The 21661-nt window shown below is 54.7% G+C and overlaps 11 non-coding genes across 11 annotated transcripts; 8 read left to right on the forward strand and 3 right to left on the reverse strand.

The window, feature by feature from the left end:
- Positions 1-3002: 3002 nt before the first annotated feature.
- trnav-cac (transfer RNA valine (anticodon CAC)) lies at positions 3003-3075 on the forward strand. Its single transcript has one exon. It is a non-coding gene; the product is annotated as a tRNA-Val (tRNA).
- A 3339-nt stretch (positions 3076-6414) lies between these two features.
- Positions 6415-6487, forward strand: trnav-cac (transfer RNA valine (anticodon CAC)). Its single transcript has one exon. It is a non-coding gene; the product is annotated as a tRNA-Val (tRNA).
- Positions 6488-10368: 3881 nt separating this feature from the next.
- Positions 10369-10440, reverse strand: trnad-guc (transfer RNA aspartic acid (anticodon GUC)). The gene has a single exon. It is a non-coding gene; the product is annotated as a tRNA-Asp (tRNA).
- Positions 10441-11460: 1020 nt separating this feature from the next.
- Positions 11461-11533, forward strand: trnaf-gaa (transfer RNA phenylalanine (anticodon GAA)). Its single transcript has one exon. It is a non-coding gene; the product is annotated as a tRNA-Phe (tRNA).
- A 109-nt stretch (positions 11534-11642) lies between these two features.
- trnav-aac (transfer RNA valine (anticodon AAC)) lies at positions 11643-11715 on the forward strand. The gene has a single exon. It is a non-coding gene; the product is annotated as a tRNA-Val (tRNA).
- A 2051-nt stretch (positions 11716-13766) lies between these two features.
- Positions 13767-13838, reverse strand: trnad-guc (transfer RNA aspartic acid (anticodon GUC)). The gene has a single exon. It is a non-coding gene; the product is annotated as a tRNA-Asp (tRNA).
- Positions 13839-14851: 1013 nt separating this feature from the next.
- Positions 14852-14924, forward strand: trnaf-gaa (transfer RNA phenylalanine (anticodon GAA)). The gene has a single exon. It is a non-coding gene; the product is annotated as a tRNA-Phe (tRNA).
- A 1015-nt stretch (positions 14925-15939) lies between these two features.
- Positions 15940-16011, forward strand: trnae-uuc (transfer RNA glutamic acid (anticodon UUC)). Its single transcript has one exon. It is a non-coding gene; the product is annotated as a tRNA-Glu (tRNA).
- Positions 16012-17645: 1634 nt separating this feature from the next.
- trnad-guc (transfer RNA aspartic acid (anticodon GUC)) lies at positions 17646-17717 on the reverse strand. The gene has a single exon. It is a non-coding gene; the product is annotated as a tRNA-Asp (tRNA).
- Positions 17718-18730: 1013 nt separating this feature from the next.
- trnaf-gaa (transfer RNA phenylalanine (anticodon GAA)) lies at positions 18731-18803 on the forward strand. Its single transcript has one exon. It is a non-coding gene; the product is annotated as a tRNA-Phe (tRNA).
- Positions 18804-19818: 1015 nt separating this feature from the next.
- On the forward strand, positions 19819-19890 carry trnae-uuc (transfer RNA glutamic acid (anticodon UUC)). Its single transcript has one exon. It is a non-coding gene; the product is annotated as a tRNA-Glu (tRNA).
- Positions 19891-21661: the final 1771 nt, after the last annotated feature.

A 21661-nucleotide genomic window follows, 5' to 3' on the forward strand; every position in this document is an offset into this window, starting at 1 on the left:
AGCAGAAATGACAAACGACCAACTCGGAATGATTTGCCTTTGATGCTTTCAAAGCGTTCTTTGTGCATCGAACAGACCCACTCACCTCTTAGTGTGGCGGGATCTGCACAGTGCATGTCGCAGCGCTTCCTGCTTTCACTTCAATGTGCTTCCTGATGTCGAGTCGTGTGCCGTGCGGAGGCTCTGAAAGCGAGAGCAATGAAAAGGTGCACGGCGCTGTGAAAGAAAACAGAGAAGTGAAAGGCAGTCCTTTCTCTAAGGAGGTAAAAGAAAAGCTTTCTACTCCCCGTCAGGGAATCGAACCCTGGTCTCCCGCGTGACAGGCGGGGATACTTGCCACTATACTAACGAGGAAGACACCGCACTCTCCGATCCTCGGCATCGTGTCCCGACCCAGCGTGCTGGAAGGCGACGCGTGCTGTGATTCCTTTACGGAACAGAAATGACAACCGAGGAGCCGAGAGATCATGTCAGCATTTCGCGTCTGAACGGAAAACACAAACGACCAACTCGGAATGACTTGCTTTTGACGCTTTTCAAAGCGTTCTTTGTGCACGACGACTGCGCCGCCTAGCAGATACAGATGGGTTGTACAACTCTGAACTAGCAAATGGAAGAGGGCTAAGCCCCCTCTCTTTTAGCCCAGGTTCGATCTGTCTCCCAGAATCACCAGGGCGCACGCACACACACACACCCGTGCCGTTGAAGTGCTCTGCTTCATTTCTAAGGGCAACTCAACATTCACTCCTACCCCGAGAACAGAAAAGACAGCGTCCGCAGCAACAACAGCTCAGGTCTCTGCACAGGAGCTAAGCTGCCCCCATCTCCTCTGCTCTGCGGCTCCTGCGGAGTGGAGTCCTGCCTGGAGCCGTGTTTGCAGGCGGCGGCTCCCCGCGCTCTGTCTGTGCGTCCAAGAGCTCCTGGGAGGAAGAGAGAGCCCTCCCACTCGGGGGCTTTTCCACGGTCTGTGTGAGGAGGGGCGGGTGTGTCCAGTAGCTTATCGAGCGGAAGCCTGGGGCGGCGGAGAGCTGTGATCGTGCAGACCTTGAGGTGTCACCTCTTTGTCTGCTTTCCCGCCCCCCCTCCTCCCAAGCTCTGCTCCAGAGTAGCCCGGCAACCCCTCACACCTGCACGTGTCACAACCTAAGGTGTGGTCATGAGACACCCATGGGGTGCTGCTCTGTTCTTGCTAATTGTTTCCTGCCCCTCGCAGGCAGGAGTCCATGCGAGGAAGATGCGCTGGACAGAGCTCAGAGGGCACAGCTGGGTGGCTTTCCTTCTGAGTGACGTTCCTGCAACACTCTCCCGCTCCTCTTGGTGCGCTCATGCCGCAACACAGGAAGGCTGGAGCAGGTGGCTGTGGGCTCTGCGCACTGCCGAAATAGGTCAGTTGGGAGAGCGTTAGACTGAAGATCTAAAAGTCCCTGGTTTGATCCCGGGTTTCGGCATTTTGTTTCATCGCGCCCTTTGTTCCTCTCTCCAGCGCCCCCTGCCTAAAGTGACGCTTCCCTTTCTCAGCCCGAAACGCAAGCGAGACACCAGCAGCGGTCCTTGCAGGTTTCCGTAGTGTAGCGGCTATCTCGTTCGCCTCACACGCGAAAGGTCCCCGGTTCGAGACCGGGTGGAAACAGCCTCTTTTTGCACGCTCCTGTACTTCACAGAGGTCTTGAGCGACCGGTCATTTGTTCCCAATGTATTTCCGGTGCCTTCATGCACTCTTGTACCAAACGCACGTTCCTTCTGTACGCGGAGCCGATCATTTGCAATTGGGCTGTGCCGACAGACCAGGACGAGCTCTGTCGGCTCAAAAGCAGCGCAGGACCTGCAACAACAACAGAAAGATTAGCATCCAGCGGGGGCCTCTTAGTGAGCCCAAGATCTCATCAAGAATCGGCTCCAGCAACAGGGCTGGGCGCATTGTTCCATTCTCCGACCACTCTCGGTGTAAACAAGTCCCTCCTGGTCTCTGCTTGAAATGCACTTTCCTGCGTTTGCTTTGGTGTAACTGGCTTCCCCTGCATGGGCGAATGTGAAGAAGATCCTTAGTAAGTCATTGAAGAAAACCGAGAAGAGGTCAGAGTGGCCTCTGTCGTTCATCAACGATCCAGTCAGGCAGTACTCCTCTGTAAAGCGCCGTTCGTTCACATCGATTGGCTTTTTTTTGCCTTCATTCGCGCAAGTAGTCAAAGCAGACGCCCCTATTCTGCCGTGACCCGGATTCGAACCGGGGTTGTTGCGGCCACAACGCAAAGTACTGACCACTATACGATCACGGCGAGTTACCGATACCCACGTGGCAGGCCAGAAAAGGCTGTGCTCTCTTCGTGTGATCTAATTCGGAAAAGTCCTGACGTTGCATTTCAACTGAGCCCCAGTATACATCGACCCTTCGACACTCTGAGTGACAACTCTCTTGCGCGTTTTCTCATATTTATGTAGTTTGCTTGCATGATGCCCGGAACAGCAGGGGTGTGTGCTCCCATATGGTCTAGCGGTTAGGATTTCTGGTTTTCACCCGGGCGGCCTGGGATCGACTCCCGGTATGGGAACCTGTCAGTTTTGCCTCCTGCTTTCCAAAAGATCAGCACCGTGTACGAAGGAGCCGCATTAAAACCACTCGAACGTGCAAATCGCGCGAGAAGAGGGGGCGCTTGTTTCCAACCGAAGACTTCTCGCGTGTGAGACGAGCTGATCATCCCTGCAGGAGGTGGGAGGGTTACTCTGGTAGACAGGGCTGACCTTCGGCAATAGGATTTATACTCTCCAAGATGATATTTGCACTTTCTGGAGAGGCGATTTTCTCCACTTCAGTAGCCCGATTTCGTCGATTGCGTGGAGAGGGCTGTAGAATGTGGCGCCGCCTTTCCTGCTCCGTCCATGACAGGCGTGCTGGTCTCTGGAGAGAGAGCACGGTCCATCAGCGCACTCCAATAAAGGCACTGGAAGCAGCTGAATCGCATTGGCGAAGCTCAGCGCTGGGCCGCTGGGCAGGGATTGCCACCGTTTCCGTAGTGTAGTGGTTATCACGTTCGCCTCACACGCGAAAGGTCCCCGGTTCGAAACCGGGCGGAAACAGACCGGCTTCCTTTGTCGGCACGCACAAAAGGGGATTGGGGATTCGCCTAGCGCAGTGATCGAACAGACCCACTCACCTCTTAGTGTGGCGGGATCTGCACAGTGCATGTCGCAGCGCATCCTGCTTTCACTTCAATGCGCGTCCTGATGTACCCCAGTCTCCCGCGTGACAGGTGCGGATAATCACCACTATACTAACGAGGAAGACATCGCTCTCTCCGACCCCCGGCATCGTGTCCCGACCCACCGTGCTGGAAGCCGACGCCTGCTGTGATTCCTTTACGGAGCAGAAATGACAACCGAGGAGCCGAGAGATCATTTCAGCATTTCGCGTCTGAACAGAAAACACAAACGACCAACTCGGAATGATTTGCCTTTGATGCTTTCAAAGCGTTCTTTGTGCATCGAACAGACCCACTCACCTCTTAGTGTGGCGGGATCTGCACAGTGCATGTCGCAGCGCTTCCTGCTTTCACTTCAATGTGCTTCCTGATGTCGAGTCGTGTGCCGTGCGGAGGCTCTGAAAGCGAGAGCAATGAAAAGGTGCACGGCGCTGTGAAAGAAAACAGAGAAGTGAAAGGCAGTCCTTTCTCTAAGGAGGTAAAAGAAAAGCTTTCTACTCCCCGTCAGGGAATCGAACCCTGGTCTCCCGCGTGACAGGCGGGGATACTTGCCACTATACTAACGAGGAAGACACCGCACTCTCCGATCCTCGGCATCGTGTCCCGACCCAGCGTGCTGGAAGGCGACGCGTGCTGTGATTCCTTTACGGAACAGAAATGACAACCGAGGAGCCGAGAGATCATGTCAGCATTTCGCGTCTGAACGGAAAACACAAACGACCAACTCGGAATGACTTGCTTTTGACGCTTTTCAAAGCGTTCTTTGTGCACGACGACTGCGCCGCCTAGCAGATACAGATGGGTTGTACAACTCTGAACTAGCAAATGGAAGAGGGCTAAGCCCCCTCTCTTTTAGCCCAGGTTCGATCTGTCTCCCAGAATCACCAGGGCGCACGCACACACACACACCCGTGCCGTTGAAGTGCTCTGCTTCATTTCTAAGGGCAACTCAACATTCACTCCTACCCCGAGAACAGAAAAGACAGCGTCCGCAGCAACAACAGCTCAGGTCTCTGCACAGGAGCTAAGCTGCCCCCATCTCCTCTGCTCTGCGGCTCCTGCGGAGTGGAGTCCTGCCTGGAGCCGTGTTTGCAGGCGGCGGCTCCCCGCGCTCTGTCTGTGCGTCCAAGAGCTCCTGGGAGGAAGAGAGAGCCCTCCCACTCGGGGGCTTTTCCACGGTCTGTGTGAGGAGGGGCGGGTGTGTCCAGTAGCTTATCGAGCGGAAGCCTGGGGCGGCGGAGAGCTGTGATCGTGCAGACCTTGAGGTGTCACCTCTTTGTCTGCTTTCCCGCCCCCCCTCCTCCCAAGCTCTGCTCCAGAGTAGCCCGGCAACCCCTCACACCTGCACGTGTCACAACCTAAGGTGTGGTCATGAGACACCCATGGGGTGCTGCTCTGTTCTTGCTAATTGTTTCCTGCCCCTCGCAGGCAGGAGTCCATGCGAGGAAGATGCGCTGGACAGAGCTCAGAGGGCACAGCTGGGTGGCTTTCCTTCTGAGTGACGTTCCTGCAACACTCTCCCGCTCCTCTTGGTGCGCTCATGCCGCAACACAGGAAGGCTGGAGCAGGTGGCTGTGGGCTCTGCGCACTGCCGAAATAGGTCAGTTGGGAGAGCGTTAGACTGAAGATCTAAAAGTCCCTGGTTTGATCCCGGGTTTCGGCATTTTGTTTCATCGCGCCCTTTGTTCCTCTCTCCAGCGCCCCCTGCCTAAAGTGACGCTTCCCTTTCTCAGCCCGAAACGCAAGCGAGACACCAGCAGCGGTCCTTGCAGGTTTCCGTAGTGTAGCGGCTATCTCGTTCGCCTCACACGCGAAAGGTCCCCGGTTCGAGACCGGGTGGAAACAGCCTCTTTTTGCACGCTCCTGTACTTCACAGAGGTCTTGAGCGACCGGTCATTTGTTCCCAATGTATTTCCGGTGCCTTCATGCACTCTTGTACCAAACGCACGTTCCTTCTGTACGCGGAGCCGATCATTTGCAATTGGGCTGTGCCGACAGACCAGGACGAGCTCTGTCGGCTCAAAAGCAGCGCAGGACCTGCAACAACAACAGAAAGATTAGCATCCAGCGGGGGCCTCTTAGTGAGCCCAAGATCTCATCAAGAATCGGCTCCAGCAACAGGGCTGGGCGCATTGTTCCATTCTCCGACCACTCTCGGTGTAAACAAGTCCCTCCTGGTCTCTGCTTGAAATGCACTTTCCTGCGTTTGCTTTGGTGTAACTGGCTTCCCCTGCATGGGCGAATGTGAAGAAGATCCTTAGTAAGTCATTGAAGAAAACCGAGAAGAGGTCAGAGTGGCCTCTGTCGTTCATCAACGATCCAGTCAGGCAGTACTCCTCTGTAAAGCGCCGTTCGTTCACATCGATTGGCTTTTTTTTGCCTTCATTCGCGCAAGTAGTCAAAGCAGACGCCCCTATTCTGCCGTGACCCGGATTCGAACCGGGGTTGTTGCGGCCACAACGCAAAGTACTGACCACTATACGATCACGGCGAGTTACCGATACCCACGTGGCAGGGCGGAAAAGGCTGTGCTCTCTTCGTGTGATCTAATTCGGAAAAGTCCTGACGTTGCATTTCAACTGAGCCCCAGTATACATCGACCCTTCGACACTCTGAGTGACAACTCTCTTGCGCGTTTTCTCATATTTATGTAGTTTGCTTGCATGATGCCCGGAACAGCAGGGGTGTGTGCTCCCATATGGTCTAGCGGTTAGGATTTCTGGTTTTCACCCGGGCGGCCTGGGATCGACTCCCGGTATGGGAACCTGTCAGTTTTGCCTCCTGCTTTCCAAAAGATCAGCACCGTGTACGAAGGAGCCGCATTAAAACCACTCGAACGTGCAAATCGCGCGAGAAGAGGGGGCGCTTGTTTCCAACCGAAGACTTCTCGCGTGTGAGACGAGCTGATCATCCCTGCAGGAGGTGGGAGGGTTACTCTGGTAGACAGGGCTGACCTTCGGCAATAGGATTTATACTCTCCAAGATGATATTTGCACTTTCTGGAGAGGCGATTTTCTCCACTTCAGTAGCCCGATTTCGTCGATTGCGTGGAGAGGGCTGTAGAATGTGGCGCCGCCTTTCCTGCTCCGTCCATGACAGGCGTGCTGGTCTCTGGAGAGAGAGCACGGTCCATCAGCGCACTCCAATAAAGGCACTGGAAGCAGCTGAATCGCATTGGCGAAGCTCAGCGCTGGGCCGCTGGGCAGGGATTGCCACCGTTTCCGTAGTGTAGTGGTTATCACGTTCGCCTCACACGCGAAAGGTCCCCGGTTCGAAACCGGGCGGAAACAGACCGGCTTCCTTTGTCGGCACGCACAAAAGGGGATTGGGGATTCGCCTAGCGCAGTGATCGAACAGACCCACTCACCTCTTAGTGTGGCGGGATCTGCACAGTGCATGTCGCAGCGCATCCTGCTTTCACTTCAATGCGCGTCCTGATGTACCCCAGTCTCCCGCGTGACAGGTGCGGATAATCACCACTATACTAACGAGGAAGACATCGCTCTCTCCGACCCCCGGCATCGTGTCCCGACCCACCGTGCTGGAAGCCGACGCCTGCTGTGATTCCTTTACGGAGCAGAAATGACAACCGAGGAGCCGAGAGATCATTTCAGCATTTCGCGTCTGAACAGAAAACACAAACGACCAACTCGGAATGATTTGCCTTTGATGCTTTCAAAGCGTTCTTTGTGCATCGAACAGACCCACTCACCTCTTAGTGTGGCGGGATCTGCACAGTGCATGTCGCAGCGCATCCTGCTTTCACTTCAATGCGCGTCCTGAAGTACCCCAGTCTCCCGCGTGACAGGTGCGGATAATCACCACTATACTAACGAGGAAGACATCGCTCTCTCCGACCCCCGGCATCGTGTCCCGACCCACCGTGCTGGAAGCCGACGCCTGCTGTGATTCCTTTACGGAGCAGAAATGACAACCGAGGAGCCGAGAGATCATTTCAGCATTTCGCGTCTGAACGGAAAACACAAACGACCAACTCGGAATGACTTGCTTTTGACGCTTTTCAAAGCGTTCTTTGTGCACGACGACTGCGCCGCCTAGCAGATACAAATGGGTTGTACAACTCTGAACTAGCAAATGGAAGAGGGCTAAGCCCCCTCTCTTTTAGCCCAGGTTCGATCTGTCTCCCAGAATCACCAGGGCGCACGCACACACACACACCCGTGCCGTTGAAGTGCTCTGCTTCATTTCTAAGGGCAACTCAACATTCACTCCTACCCCGAGAACAGAAAAGACAGCGTCCGCAGCAACAACAGCTCAGGTCTCTGCACAGGAACTAAGCTGCCCCCATCTCCTCTGCTCTGCGGCTCCTGTGGAGTGGAGTCCTGCCTGGAGCCGTGTTTGCAGGCGGCGGCTCCCCGCGCTCTGTCTGTGCGTCGTGTCCAAGAGCTCCTGGGAGGAAGAGAGAGCCCTCCCACTCGGGGGCTTTTCCACGGTCTGTGTGAGGAGGGGCGGGTGTGTCCAGTAGCTTATCGAGCGGAAGCCTGGGGCGGCGGAGAGCTGTGATCGTGCAGACCTTGAGGTGTCACCTCTTTGTCTGCTTTCCCGCCCCCCCTCCGCCCAAGCTCTGCTCCAGAGTAGCCCGGCAACCCCTCACACCTGCACGTGTCACAACCTAAGGTGTGGTCATGAGACACCCATGGGGTGCTGTTCTGTTCTTGCTAATTGTTTCCTGCCCGTCGCAGGCAGGAGTCCATGCGAGGAAGATGCGCTGGACAGAGCTCAGAGGGCGCAGCTGGGTGGCTTTCCTTCTGAGTGACGTTCCTGCAACACTCTCCCGCTCCTCTTGGTGCGCTCATGCCGCAACACAGGAAGGCTGGAGCAGGTGGCTGTGGGCTCTGTGCACTGCCGAAATAGCTCAGTTGGGAGAGCGTTAGACTGAAGATCTAAAGGTCCCTGGTTCGATCCTGGGTTTCGGCATTTTGTTTCATCGCGCCCTTTGTTCCTCTTTCCAGCGCCCCCTGCCTAAAGTGACGCTTCCCATTCTCAGCCCGAAACGCAAGCGAGACACCAGCAGTGGTCCCTGCAGGTTTCCGTAGTGTAGCGGCTATCACGTTCGCCTAACACGCGAAAGGTCCCCGGTCCGAGACCGGGCGGAAACAGCCTCTTGTTGCACGCTCCTGTACTTCACAGAGGTCTTGAGCGACCGGTCATTTGTTCCCAATGTATTTCCGGTGCCTTCATGCACTCTTGTACCAAACGCACGTTCCTTCTGTACGCGGAGCCGATCATTTGCAATTGGGCTGTGCCGACAGACCAGGACGAGCTCTGTCGGCTCAAAAGCAGCGCAGGACCTGCAAGAACAACAGAAAGATTAGCATCCAGTGAGCCCAAGATCTCATCAAGAATCGGCTCCAGCAACAGGGCTGGGCGCATTGTTCCATTCTCCGACCACTCTCGGTGTAAACAAGTCCCTCCTGGTCTCTGCTTGAAATGCACTTTCCTGCGTTTGCTTTGGTGAAACTGGCTTCCCCTGCATGGGCGAATGTGAAGAAGATCCTTAGTAAGTCGTTGAAGAAAACCGAGAAGAGGTCGGAGTGGCCTCTGTCGTTCATCAACGATCCAGTCAGGCAGTACTCCTCTGTAAAGCGCCGTTCGTTCACATCCATTGGCTTTTTTTTGCCTTCATTCGCGCAAGTAGTAAAAGCAGACGCCCCTATTCTGCCGTGACCCGGATTCGAACCGGGGTTGTTGCGGCCACAACGCAAAGTACTGACCACTATACGATCACGGCGAGTTACCGATACACACATGGTAGGGCGGAAAAGGCTGTGCTCTCTTCGTGTGACCTAATTCGGAAAAGTCCTGACGTTGCGTTTCAACTGAGCCCCAGTATACATCGACCCTTCGACACTCTGAGTGACAACTCTCTTCCGTGTTTTCTCATATTTATGTAGTTTGCTTGCATGATGCCCGGAACAGCGGGGTTGTGTGCTCCCATATGGTCTAGCGGTTAGGATTCCTGGTTTTCACCCAGGCGGCCCGGGTTTGACTCCCGGCATGGGAACGTGTCAGTTTTGCCTCCTGCTTTCCAAAAGATCAGCACCGTGTACGAAGGAGCCGCATTAAAACCACTCGAACGTGCAAAACGCGCGAGAAGAGGGGGCGCTTGTTTCCAACCGAAGACTTCTCGCGTGTGAGACGAGCTGATCATCGCTGCAGGAGGTGGGAGGGTTACTCTGGTAGACAGGGCTGACCTTCGGCAATAGGATTTATACTCTCCAAGATGATATTTGCACTTTCTGGAGAGGCGATTTTCTCCACTTCAGTAGCCCGATTTTGTCGATTGCTTGGAGAGGGCTGTAGAATGTGGCGCCGCTTTTCCTGCTCCGTCCATGACAGGCGTGCTGGTCTCTGGAGAGAGAGCACGGTCCATCAGCGCACTCCAATAAAGGCACTGGAAGCAGCTGAATCGCATTGGCGAAGCTCAGCACTGGGCCGCTGGGAAGGGTTTGCTACCGTTTCCGTAGTGTAGTGGTTATCACGTTTGCCTCCCACGCGAAAAGTCCCTGGTTCGAAACTGGACGGAAACAGACCGGCTTCTTTTGTCCCCACGCACAAAAGGGGATTGGGGATTCGCCTAGCGCTGTGATCGCACAGACCCACTCACCTCTTAGTGTGGCGGGATCTGCACAGTGCATGTCGCAGCGCATCCTGCTTTCACTCCAATGCGCGTCCTGATGTACCCCAGTCTCCCGCGTGACAGGTGGGGATAATCACCACTATACTAACGAGGAAGACATCGCTCTCTCCGACCCCCGGCATCGTGTCCCGACCCACCGTGCTGGAAGCCGACGCGTGCTGTGATTTCTTTACGGAGCAGAAATGACAACCGAGGAGCCGAGAGATCATTTCAGCATTTCGCGTCTGAACAGAAAACACAAACGACCAACTCGGAATGACTTGCCTTTGACGCTTATCAAAGCATTCTTTGTGCATCGAACAGACCCACTCACCTCTTAGTGTGGCGGGATCTGCACAGTGCATGTCGCAGCGCTTCCTGCTTTCACTTCAATGTGTTTTCTGATGTCGAGTCGTGTGCCGTGCGGAGGCTCTGAAAGCGAGAGCAATGAAAAGGTGCACGACGCTGTGAAAGAAAACAGAGAAGTGAAAGGCAGTCCTTTCTCTAAGGAGGTAAAAGAAAAGCTTTCTACTCCCCGTCGGGGAATCGAACCCCGGTCTCCCGCGTGACAGGCGGGGATACTTGCCACTATACTAACGAGGAAGACATCACACCCTTCGATCCCCGGCATCGTGTCCCGACCCAGCGTGCTGGAAGGCGACGCGTGCTGTGATTCCTTTACGGAGCAGAAATGACAACCGAGGAGCCGAGAGATCATTTCAGCATTTCGCGTCTGAACGGAAAACACAAACGACCAACTCGGAATGACTTGCTTTTGACGCTTTTCAAAGCGTTCTTTGTGCACGACGACTGCGCCGCCTAGCAGATACAAATGGGTTGTACAACTCTGAACTAGCAAATGGAAGAGGGCTAAGCCCCCTCTCTTTTAGCCCAGGTTCGATCTGTCTCCCAGAATCACCAGGGCGCACGCACACACCCGTGCCGTTGAAGTGCTCTGCTTCATTTCTAAGGGCAACTCAACATTCACTCCTACCCCGAGAACAGAAAAGACAGCGTCCGCAGCAACAACAGCTCAGGTCTCTGCACAGGAACTAAGCTGCCCCCATCTCCTCTGCTCTGCGGCTCCTGCGGAGTGGAGTCCTGCCTGGAGCCATGTTTGCAGGCGGCGGCTCCCCGCGCTCTGTCTGTGCGTCGTGTCCAAGAGCTCCTGGGAGGAAGAGAGAGCCCTCCCACTCGGAGGCTTTTCCACGGTCTGTGTGAGGAGGGGCGGGTGTGTCCAGTAGCTTATCGAGCGGAAGCCTGGGGCGGCGGAGAGCTGTGATCGTGCAGACCTTGAGGTGTCACCTCTTTGTCTGCTTTCCCGCCCCCCCTCCGCCCAAGCTCTGCTCCAGAGTAGCCCGGCAACCCCTCACACCTGCACGTGTCACAACCTAAGGTGTGGTCATGAGACACCCATGGGGTGCTGTTCTGTTCTTGCTAATTGTTTCCTGCCCGTCGCAGGCAGGAGTCCATGCGAGGAAGATGCTCTGGACAGAGCTCAGAGGGCGCAGCTGGGTGGCTTTCCTTCTGAGTGACGTTCCTGCAACACTCTCCAGCTCCTCTTGGTGCGCTCATGCCGCAATACAGGAAGGCTGGAGCAGGTGGCTGTGGGCTCTGTGCACTGCCGAAATAGCTCAGTTGGGAGAGCGTTAGACTGAAGATCTAAAGGTCCCTGGTTCGATCCCGGGTTTCGGCATTTTGTTTCATCGCGCCCTTTGTTCCTCTCTCCAGCGCCCCCTGCCTAAAGTGACGCTTCCCTTTCTCAGCCCGAAACGCAAGCGAGACACCAGCAGCGGTCCCTGCAGGTTTCCGTAGTGTAGCGGCTATCACGTTCGCCTAACACGCGAAAGGTCCCCGGTTCGAGACCGGGCGGAAACAGCCTCTTGTTGCACGCTCCTGTACTTCACAGAGGTCTTGAGCGACCGGTCATTTGTTCCCAATGTATTTCCGGTGCCTTCATGCACTCTTGTACCAAACGCACGTTCCTTCTGTACGCGGAGCCGATCATTTGCAATTGGGCTGTGCCGACAGACCAGGACGAGCTCTGTCGGCTCAAAAGCAGCGCAGGACCTGCAAGAACAACAGAAAGATTAGCATCCAGTGAGCCCAAGATCTCATCAAGAATCGGCTCCAGCAACAGGGCTGGGCGCATTGTTCCATTCTCCGACCACTCTCGGTGTAAACAAGTCCCTCCTGGTCTCTGCTTGAAATGCACTTTCCTGCGTTTGCTTTGGTGTAACTGGCTTCCCCTGCATGGGCGAATGTGAAGAAGATCCTTAGAAAGTCGTTGAAGAAAACCGAGAAGAGGTCGGAGTGGCCTCTGTCGTTCATCAACGATCCAGTCAGGCAGTACTCCTCTGTAAAGCGCCGTTCGTTCACATCCATTGGCTTTTTTTTGCCTTCATTCGCGCAAGTAGTAAAAGCAGACGCCCCTATTCTGCCGTGACCCGGATTCGAACCGGGGTTGTTGCGGCCACAACGCCAAGTACTGACCACTATACGATCACGGCGAGTTACCGATACACACATGGTAGGGCGGAAAAGGCTGTGCTCTCTTCGTGTGACCTAATTCGGAAAAGTCCTGACGTTGCGTTTCAACTGAGCCCCAGTATACATCGACCCTTCGACACTCTGAGTGACAACTCTCTTGCGTGTTTTCTCATATTTATGTAGTTTGCTTGCATGATGCCCGGAACAGCGGGGTTGTGTGCTCCCATATGGTCTAGCGGTTAGGATTCCTGGTTTTCACCCAGGCGGCCCGGGTTTGACTCCCGGCATGGGAACGTGTCAGTTTTGCCTCCTGCTTTCCAAAAGATCAGCACCGTGTACGAAGGAGCCGCATTAAAACCACTCGAACGTGCAAAACGCGCGAGAAGAGGGGGCGCTTGTTTCCAACCGAAGACTTCTCGCGTGTGAGACGAGCTGATCATCGCTGCAGGAGGTGGGAGGGTTACTCTGGTAGACAGGGCTGACCTTCGGCAATAGGATTTATACTCTCCAAGATGATATTTGCACTTTCTGGAGAGGCGATTTTCTCCACTTCAGTAGCCCGATTTCGTCGATTGCGTGGAGAGGGCTGTAGAATGTGGCGCCGCTTTTCCTGCTCCGTCCATGACAGGCGTGCTGGTCTCTGGAGAGAGAGCACGGTCCATCAGCGCACTCCAATAAAGGCACTGGAAGCAGCTGAATCGCATTGGCGAAGCTCAGCACTGGGCCGCTGGGAAGGGTTTGCTACCGTTTCCGTAGTGTAGTGGTTATCACGTTTGCCTCACACGCGAAAAGTCCCTGGTTCGAAACTGGGCGGAAACAGACCGGCTTCTTTTGTCGCCACGCACAAAAGGGGATTGGGGATTCGCCTAGCGCTGTGATCGCACAGACCCACTCACCTCTAAGTGTGGCGGGATCTGCACAGTGCATGTCGCAGCGCATCCTGCTTTCACTCCAATGCGCGTCCTGATGTACCCCAGTCTCCCGCGTGACAGGTGGGGATAATCACCACTATACTAACGAGGAAGACATCGCTCTCTCCGACCCCCGGCATCGTGTCCCGACCCACCGTGCTGGAAGCCGACGCGTGCTGTGATTTCTTTACGGAGCAGAAATGACAACCGAGGAGCCGAGAGATCATTTCAGCATTTCGCGTCTGAACAGAAAACACAAACGACCAACTCGGAATGACTTGCCTTTGACGCTTATCAAAGCGTTCTTTGTGCATCGAACAGACCCACTCACCTCTTAGTGTGGCTGGATCTGCACAGTGCATGTCGCAGCGCTTCCTGCTTTCACTTCAATGTGCTTTCTGATGTCGAGTCGTGTGCCGTGCGGAGGCTCTGAAAGCGAGAGCAATGAAAAGGTGCACGACGCTGTGAAAGAAAACAGAGAAGTGAAAGGCAGTCCTTTCTCTAAGGAGGTAAAAGAAAAGCTTTCTACTCCCCGTCGGGGAATCGAACCCCGGTCTCCCGCGTGACAGGCGGGGATACTTGCCACTATACTAACGAGGAAGACATCACACCCTTCGATCCCCGGCATCGTGTCCCGACCCAGCGTGCTGGAAGGCGACGCGTGCTGTGATTTCTTTACGGAGCAGAAATGACAACCGAGGAGCCGAGAGATCATTTCAGCATTTCGCGTCTGAACGGAAAACACAAACGACCAACTCGGAATGACTTGCTTTTGACGCTTTTCAAAGCGTTCTTTGTGCACGACGACTGCGCCGCCTAGCAGATACAAATGGGTTGTACAACTCTGAACTAGCAAATGGAAGAGGGCTAAGCCCCCTCTCTTTTAGCCCAGGTTCAATCTGTCTCCCAGAATCACCAGGGCGCACGCACACACACACACCCGTGCCGTTGAAGTGCTCTGCTTCATTTCTAAGGGCAACTCAACATTCACTCCTACCCCGAGAACAGAAAAGACAGCGTCCGCAGCAACAACAGCTCAGGTCTCTGCACAGGAACTAAGCTGCCCCCATCTCCTCTGCTCTGCGGCTCCTGCGGAGTGGAGTCCTGCCTGGAGCCATGTTTGCAGGCGGCGGCTCCCCGCGCTCTGTCTGTGCGTCGTGTCCAAGAGCTCCTGGGAGGAAGAGAGAGCCCTCCCACTCGGGGGCTTTTCCACGGTCTGTGTGAGGAGGGGCGGGTGTGTCCAGTAGCTTATCGAGCGGAAGCCTGGGGCGGCGGAGAGCTGTGATCGTGCAGACCTTGAGGTGTCACCTCTTTGTCTGCTTTCCCGCCCCCCCTCCGCCCAAGCTCTGCTCCAGAGTAGCCCGGCAACCCCTCACACCTGCACGTGTCACAACCTAAGGTGTGGTCATGAGACACCCATGGGGTGCTGTTCTGTTCTTACTAATTGTTTCCTGCCCGTCGCAGGCAGGAGTCCATGCGAGGAAGATGCTCTGGACAGAGCTCAGAGGGCGCAGCTGGGTGGCTTTCCTTCTGAGTGACGTTCCTGCAACACTCTCCCGTTCCTCTTGGTGCGCTCATGCCGCTGGAGCAGGTGGCTGTGGGCTCTGTGCACTGCCGAAATAGCTCAGTTGGGAGAGCGTTAGACTGAAGATCTAAAGGTCCCTGGTTCGATCCCGGGTTTCGGCATTTTGTTTCATCGCGCCCTTTGTTCCTCTTTCCAGCGCCCCCTGCCTAAAGTGATGCTTCCCATTCTCAGCCCGAAACGCAAGCGAGACACCAGCAGCGGTCCCTGCAGGTTTCCGTAGTGTAGCGGCTATCACGTTCGCCTAACACGCGAAAGGTCCCCGGTCCGAGACCGGGCGGAAACAGCCTCTTGTTGCACGCTCCTGTACTTCACAGAGGTCTTGAGCGACCGGTCATTTGTTCCCAATGTATTTCCGGTGCCTTCATGCACTCTTGTACCAAACGCACGTTCCTTCTGTACGCGGAGCCGATCATTTGCAATTGGGCTGTGCCGACAGACCAGGACGAGCTCTGTCGGCTCAAAAGCAGCGCAGGACCTGCAAGAACAACAGAAAGATTAGCATCCAGTGAGCCCAAGATCTCATCAAGAATCGGCTCCAGCAACAGGGCTGGGCGCATTGTTCCATTCTCCGACCACTCTCGGTGTAAACAAGTCCCTCCTGGTCTCTGCTTGAAATGCACTTTCCTGCGTTTGCTTTGGTGTAACTGGCTTCCCCTGCATGGGCGAATGTGAAGAAGATCCTTAGTAAGTCGTTGAAGAAAACCGAGAAGAGGTCGGAGTGGCCTCTGTCGTTCATCAACGATCCAGTCAGGCAGTACTCCTCTGTAAAGCGCCGTTCGTTCACATCGATTGGCTTTTTTTTGCCTTCATTCGCGCAAGTAGTAAAAGCAGACGCCCCTATTCTGCCGTGACCCGGATTCAAACCGGGGTTGTTGCGGCCACAACGCAAAGTACTGACCACTATACGATCACGGCGAGTTACCGATACACACATGGTAGGGCGGAAAAGGCTGTGCTCTCTTCGTGTGACCTAATTCGGAAAAGTCCTGACGTTGCATTTCAACTGAGCCCCAGTATACATCGACCCTTCGACACTCTGAGTGACAACTCTCTTGCGTGTTTTCTCATATTTATGTAGTTTGCTTGCATGATGCCCGGAACAGCGGGGTTGTGTGCTCCCATATGGTCTAGTGGTTAGGATTCCTGGTTTTCACCCAGGCGGCCCGGGTTTGACTCCCGGTATGGGAACGTGTCAGTTTTGCCTCCTGCTTTCCAAAAGATCAGCACCGTGTACGAAGGAGCCGCATTAAAACCACTCGAACGTGCAAAACGCGCGAGAAGAGGGGGCGCTTGTTTCCAACCGAAGACTTCTCGCGTGTGAGACGAGCTGATCATCGCTGCAGGAGGTGGGAGGGTTACTCTGGTAGACAGGGCTGACCTTCGGCAATAGGATTTATACTCTCCAAGATGATATTTGCACTTTCTGGAGAGGCGATTTTCTCCACTTCAGTAGCCCGATTTCGTCGATTGCGTGGAGAGGGCTGTAGAATGTGGCGCCGCTTTTCCTGCTCCGTCCATGACAGGCGTGCTGGTCTCTGGAGAGAGAGCACGGTCCATCAGCGCACTCCAATAAAGGCACTGGAAGCAGCTGAATCACATTGGCGAAGCTCAGCACTGGGCCGCTGGGAAGGGTTTGCTACCGTTTCCGTAGTGTAGTGGTTATCACGTTTGCCTCACACGCGAAAAGTCCCTGGTTCGAAACTGGGCGGAAACAGACCGGCTTCTTTTGTCGCCACGCACAAAAGGGGATTGGGGATTCGCCTAGCGCTGTGATCGCACAGACCCACTCACCTCTTAGTGTGGCGGGATCTGCACAGTGCATGTCGCAGCGCATCCTGCTTTCACTCCAATGCGCGTCCTGATGTACCCCAGTCTCCCGCGTGACAGGTGGGGATAATCACCACTATACTAACGAGGAAGACATCGCTCTCTCCGACCCCCGGCATCGTGTCCCGACCCACCGTGCTGGAAGCCGACGCGTGCTGTGATTTCTTTACGGAGCAGAAATGACAACCGAGGAGCCGAGAGATCATTTCAGCATTTCGCGTCTGAACAGAAAACACAAACGACCAACTCGGAATGACTTGCCTTTGACGCTTATCAAAGCGTTCTTTGTGCATCGAACAGACCCACTCACCTCTTAGTGTGGCGGGATCTGCACAGTGCATGTCGCAGCGCTTCCTGCTTTCACTTCAATGTGCTTTCTGATGTCGAGTCGTGTGCCGTGCGGAGGCTCTGAAAGCGAGAGCAATGAAAAGGTGCACGACGCTGTGAAAGAAAACAGAGAAGTGAAAGGCAGTCCTTTCTCTAAGGAGGTAAAAGAAAAGCTTTCTACTCCCCGTCGGGGAATCAAACCCCGGTCTCCCGCGTGACAGGCGGGGATACTTGCCACTATGCTAACGAGGAAGACATCACACCCTTCGACCCCCGGCATCGTGTCCCGACCCACCGTGCTGGAAGCCGACGCGTCCTGTGATTCCTTTACGGAGCAGAAATGACAACCGAGGAGCCGAGAGATCATTTCAGCATTTCGCGTCTGAACAGAAAACACAAACGACCAACTCGGAATGACTTGCCTTTGACGCTTATCAAAGCGTTCTTTGTGCATCGAACAGACCCACTCACCTCTTAGTGTGGCTGGATCTGCACAGTGCATGTCGCAGCGCTTCCTGCTTTCACTTCAATGTGCTTTCTGATGTCGAGTCGTGTGCCGTGCGGAGGCTCTGAAAGCGAGAGCAATGAAAAGGTGCACGACGCTGTGAAAGAAAACAGAGAAGTGAAAGGCAGTCCTTTCTCTAAGGAGGTAAAAGAAAAGCTTTCTACTCCCCGTCGGGGAATCGAACCCCGGTCTCCCGCGTGACAGGCGGGGATACTTGCCACTATACTAACGAGGAAGACATCACACCCTTCGATCCCCGGCATCGTGTCCCGACCCAGCGTGCTGGAAGGCGACGCGTGCTGTGATTTCTTTACGGAGCAGAAATGACAACCGAGGAGCCGAGAGATCATTTCAGCATTTCGCGTCTGAACGGAAAACACAAACGACCAACTCAGAATGACTTGCTTTTGACGCTTTTCAAAGCGTTCTTTGTGCACGACGACTGCGCCGCCTAGCAGATACAAATGGGTTGTACAACTCTGAACTAGCAAATGGAAGAGGGCTAAGCCCCCTCTCTTTTAGCCCAGGTTCGATCTGTCTCCCAGAATCACCAGGGCGCACGCACACACACACACCCGTGCCGTTGAAGTGCTCTGCTTCATTTCTAAGGGCAACTCAACATTCACTCCTACCCCGAGAACAGAAAAGACAGCGTCCGCAGCAACAACAGCTCAGGTCTCTGCACAGGAACTAAGCTGCCCCCATCTCCTCTGCTCTGCGGCTCCTGCGGAGTGGAGTCCTGCCTGGAGCCGTGTTTGCAGGCGGCAGCTCCCCGCGCTCTGTCTGTGCGTCGTGTCCAAGAGCTCCTGGGAGGAAGAGAGAGCCCTCCCACTCGGGGGCTTTTCCACGGTCTGTGTGAGGAGGGGCGGGTGTGTACAGTAGCTTATCGAGCGGAAGCCTGGGGCGGCGGAGAGCTGTGATCGTGCAGACCTTGAGGTGTCACCTCTTTGTCTGCTTTCCCGCCCCCCCTCCGCCCAAGCTCTGCTCCAGAGTAGCCCGGCAACCCCTCACACCTGCACGTGTCACAACCTAAGGTGTGGTCATGAGACACCCATGGGGTGCTGTTCTGTTCTTGCTAATTGTTTCCTGCCCGTCGCAGGCAGGAGTCCATGCGAGGAAGATGCGCTGGACAGAGCTCAGAGGGCGCAGCTGGGTGGCTTTCCTTCTGAGTGACGTTCCTGCAACACTCTCCCGCTCCTCTTGGTGCGCTCATTCCGCTGGAGCAGGTGGCTGTGGGCTCTGTGCACTGCCGAAATAGCTCAGTTGGGAGAGCGTTAGACTGAAGATCTAAAGGTCCCTGGTTCGATCCCGGGTTTCGGCATTTTGTTTCATCGCGCCCTTTGTTCCTCTATCCAGCGCCCCCTGCCTAAAGTGACGCTTCCCATTCTCAGCCCGAAACGCAAGCGAGACACCAGCAGCGGTCCCTGCAGGTTTCCGTAGTGTAGCGGCTATCACGTTCGCCTAACACGCGAAAGGTCCCCGGTCCGAGACCGGGCGGAAACAGCCTCTTGTTGCACGCTCCTGTACTTCACAGAGGTCTTGAGCGACCGGTCATTTGTTCCCAATGTATTTCCGGTGCCTTCATGCACTCTTGTACCAAACGCACGTTCCTTCTGTACGCGGAGCCGATCATTTGCAATTGGGCTGTGCCGACAGACCAGGACGAGCTCTGTCGGCTCAAAAGCAGCGCAGGACCTGCAAGAACAACAGAAAGATTAGCATCCAGTGAGCCCAAGATCTCATCAAGAATCGGCTCCAGCAACAGGGCTGGGCGCATTGTTCCATTCTCCGACCACTCTCGGTGTAAACAAGTCTCTCCTGGTCTCTGCTTGAAATGCACTTTCCTGCGTTTGCTTTGGTGTAACTGGCTTCCCCTGCATGGGCGAATGTGAAGAAGATCCTTAGTAAGTCGTTGAAGAAAACCGAGAAGAGGTCGGAGTGGCCTCTGTCGTTCATCAACGATCCAGTCAGGCAGTACTCCTCTGTAAAGCGCCGTTCGTTCACATCGATTGGCTTTTTTTTGCCTTCATTCGCGCAAGTAGTAAAAGCAGACGCCCCTATTCTGCCGTGACTCGGATTCGAACCAGGGTTGTTGCGGCCACAACGCAAAGTACTGACCACTATACGATCACGGCGAGTTACCGATACACACATGGTAGGGCGGAAAAGGCTGTGCTCTCTTCGTGTGACCTAATTCGGAAAAGTCCTGACGTTGCATTTCAACTGAGCCCCAGTATACATCGACCCTTCGACACTCTGAGTGACAACTCTCTTGCGTGTTTTCTCATATTTATGTAGTTTGCTTGCATGATGCCCGGAACAGCGGGGTTGTGTGCTCCCATATGGTCTAGTGGTTAGGATTCCTGGTTTTCACCCAGGCGGCCCGGGTTTGACTCCCGGTATGGGAACGTGTCAGTTTTGCCTCCTGCTTTCCAAAAGATCAGCACCGTGTACGAAGGAGCCGCATTAAAACCACTCGAACGTGCAAAACGCGCGAGAAGAGGGGGCGCTTGTTTCCAACCGAAGACTTCTCGCGTGTGAGACGAGCTGATCATCGCTGCAGGAGGTGGGAGGGTTACTCTGGTAGACGGCTGACCTTCGGCAATAGGATTTATACTCTCCAAGATGATATTTGCACTTTCTGGAGAGGCGATTTTCTCCACTTCAGTAGCCCGATTTCGTCGATTGCGTGGAGAGGGCTGTAGAATGTGGCGCCGCTTTTCCTGCTCCGTCCATGACAGGCGTGCTGGTCTCTGGAGAGAGAGCACGGTCCATCAGCGCACTCCAATAAAGGCACTGGAAGCAGCTGAATCGCATTGGCGAAGCTCAGCACTGGGCCGCTGGGAAGGGTTTGCTACCGTTTCCGTAGTGTAGTGGTTATCACGTTTGCCTCACACGCGAAAAGTCCCTGGTTCGAAACTGGGCGGAAACAGACCGGCTTCTTTTGTCGCCACGCACAAAAGGGGATTGGGGATTCGCCTAGCGCTGTGATCGCACAGACCCACTCACCTCTTAGTGTGGCGGGATCTGCACAGTGCATGTCGCAGCGCATCCTGCTTTCACTCCAATGCGCGTCCTGATGTACCCCAGTCTCCCGCGTGACAGGTGGGGATAATCACCACTATACTAACGAGGAAGACATCGCTCTCTCCGACCCCCGGCATCGTGTCCCGACCCACCGTGCTGGAAGCCGACGCGTGCTGTGATTTCTTTACGGAGCAGAAATGACAACCGAGGAGCCGAGAGATCATTTCAGCATTTCGCGTCTGAACAGAAAACACAAACGACCAACTCGGAATGACTTGCCTTTGACGCTTATCAAAGCGTTCTTTGTGCATCGAACAGACCCACTCACCTCTTAGTGTGGCGGGATCTGCACAGTGCATGTCGCAGCGCTTCCTGCTTTCACTTCAATGTGCTTTCTGATGTCGAGTCGTGTGCCGTGCGGAGGCTCTGAAAGCGAGAGCAATGAAAAGGTGCACGACGCTGTGAAAGAAAACAGAGAAGTGAAAGGCAGTCCTTTCTCTAAGGAGGTAAAAGAAAAGCTTTCTACTCCCCGTCGGGGAATCAAACCCCGGTCTCCCGCGTGACAGGCGGGGATACTTGCCACTATGCTAACGAGGAAGACATCACACCCTTCGACCCCCGGCATCGTGTCCCGACCCACCGTGCTGGAAGCCGACGCGTCCTGTGATTCCTTTACGGAGCAGAAATGACAACCGAGGAGCCGAGAGATAATTTCAGCATTTCGCGTCTGAACAGAAAACACAAACGACCAACTCGGAATGACTTGCCTTTGACGCTTATCAAAGCGTTCTTTGTGCATCGAACAGACCCACTCACCTCTTAGTGTGGCGGGATCTGCACAGTGCATGTCGTAGCGCTTCCTGCTTTCACTTCAATGTGCTTTCTGATGTCGAGTCGTGTGCCGTGCGGAGGCTCTGAAAGCGAGAGCAATGAAAAGGTGCACGACGCTGTGAAAGAAAACAGAGAAGTGAAAGGCAGTCCTTTCTCTAAGGAGGTAAAAGAAAAGCTACTCCCCGGTGGGGAATCAAACCCCAATCTCCCGCGTGACAGGCGGGGATACTTGCCACTATACTAATGTAGAATTTGGGCATTTAAGGGGACAATTATTAATTGTAGCCGTAAATCACGAAATGGATTCTTTTAATGGCCTTA

Source organism: Atractosteus spatula, unplaced genomic scaffold (genome assembly GCF_055471065.1).
Source record: "Atractosteus spatula isolate fAtrSpa1 unplaced genomic scaffold, fAtrSpa1.hap1 Scaffold_41, whole genome shotgun sequence".
NCBI lineage: Eukaryota > Metazoa > Chordata > Actinopteri > Semionotiformes > Lepisosteidae > Atractosteus > Atractosteus spatula.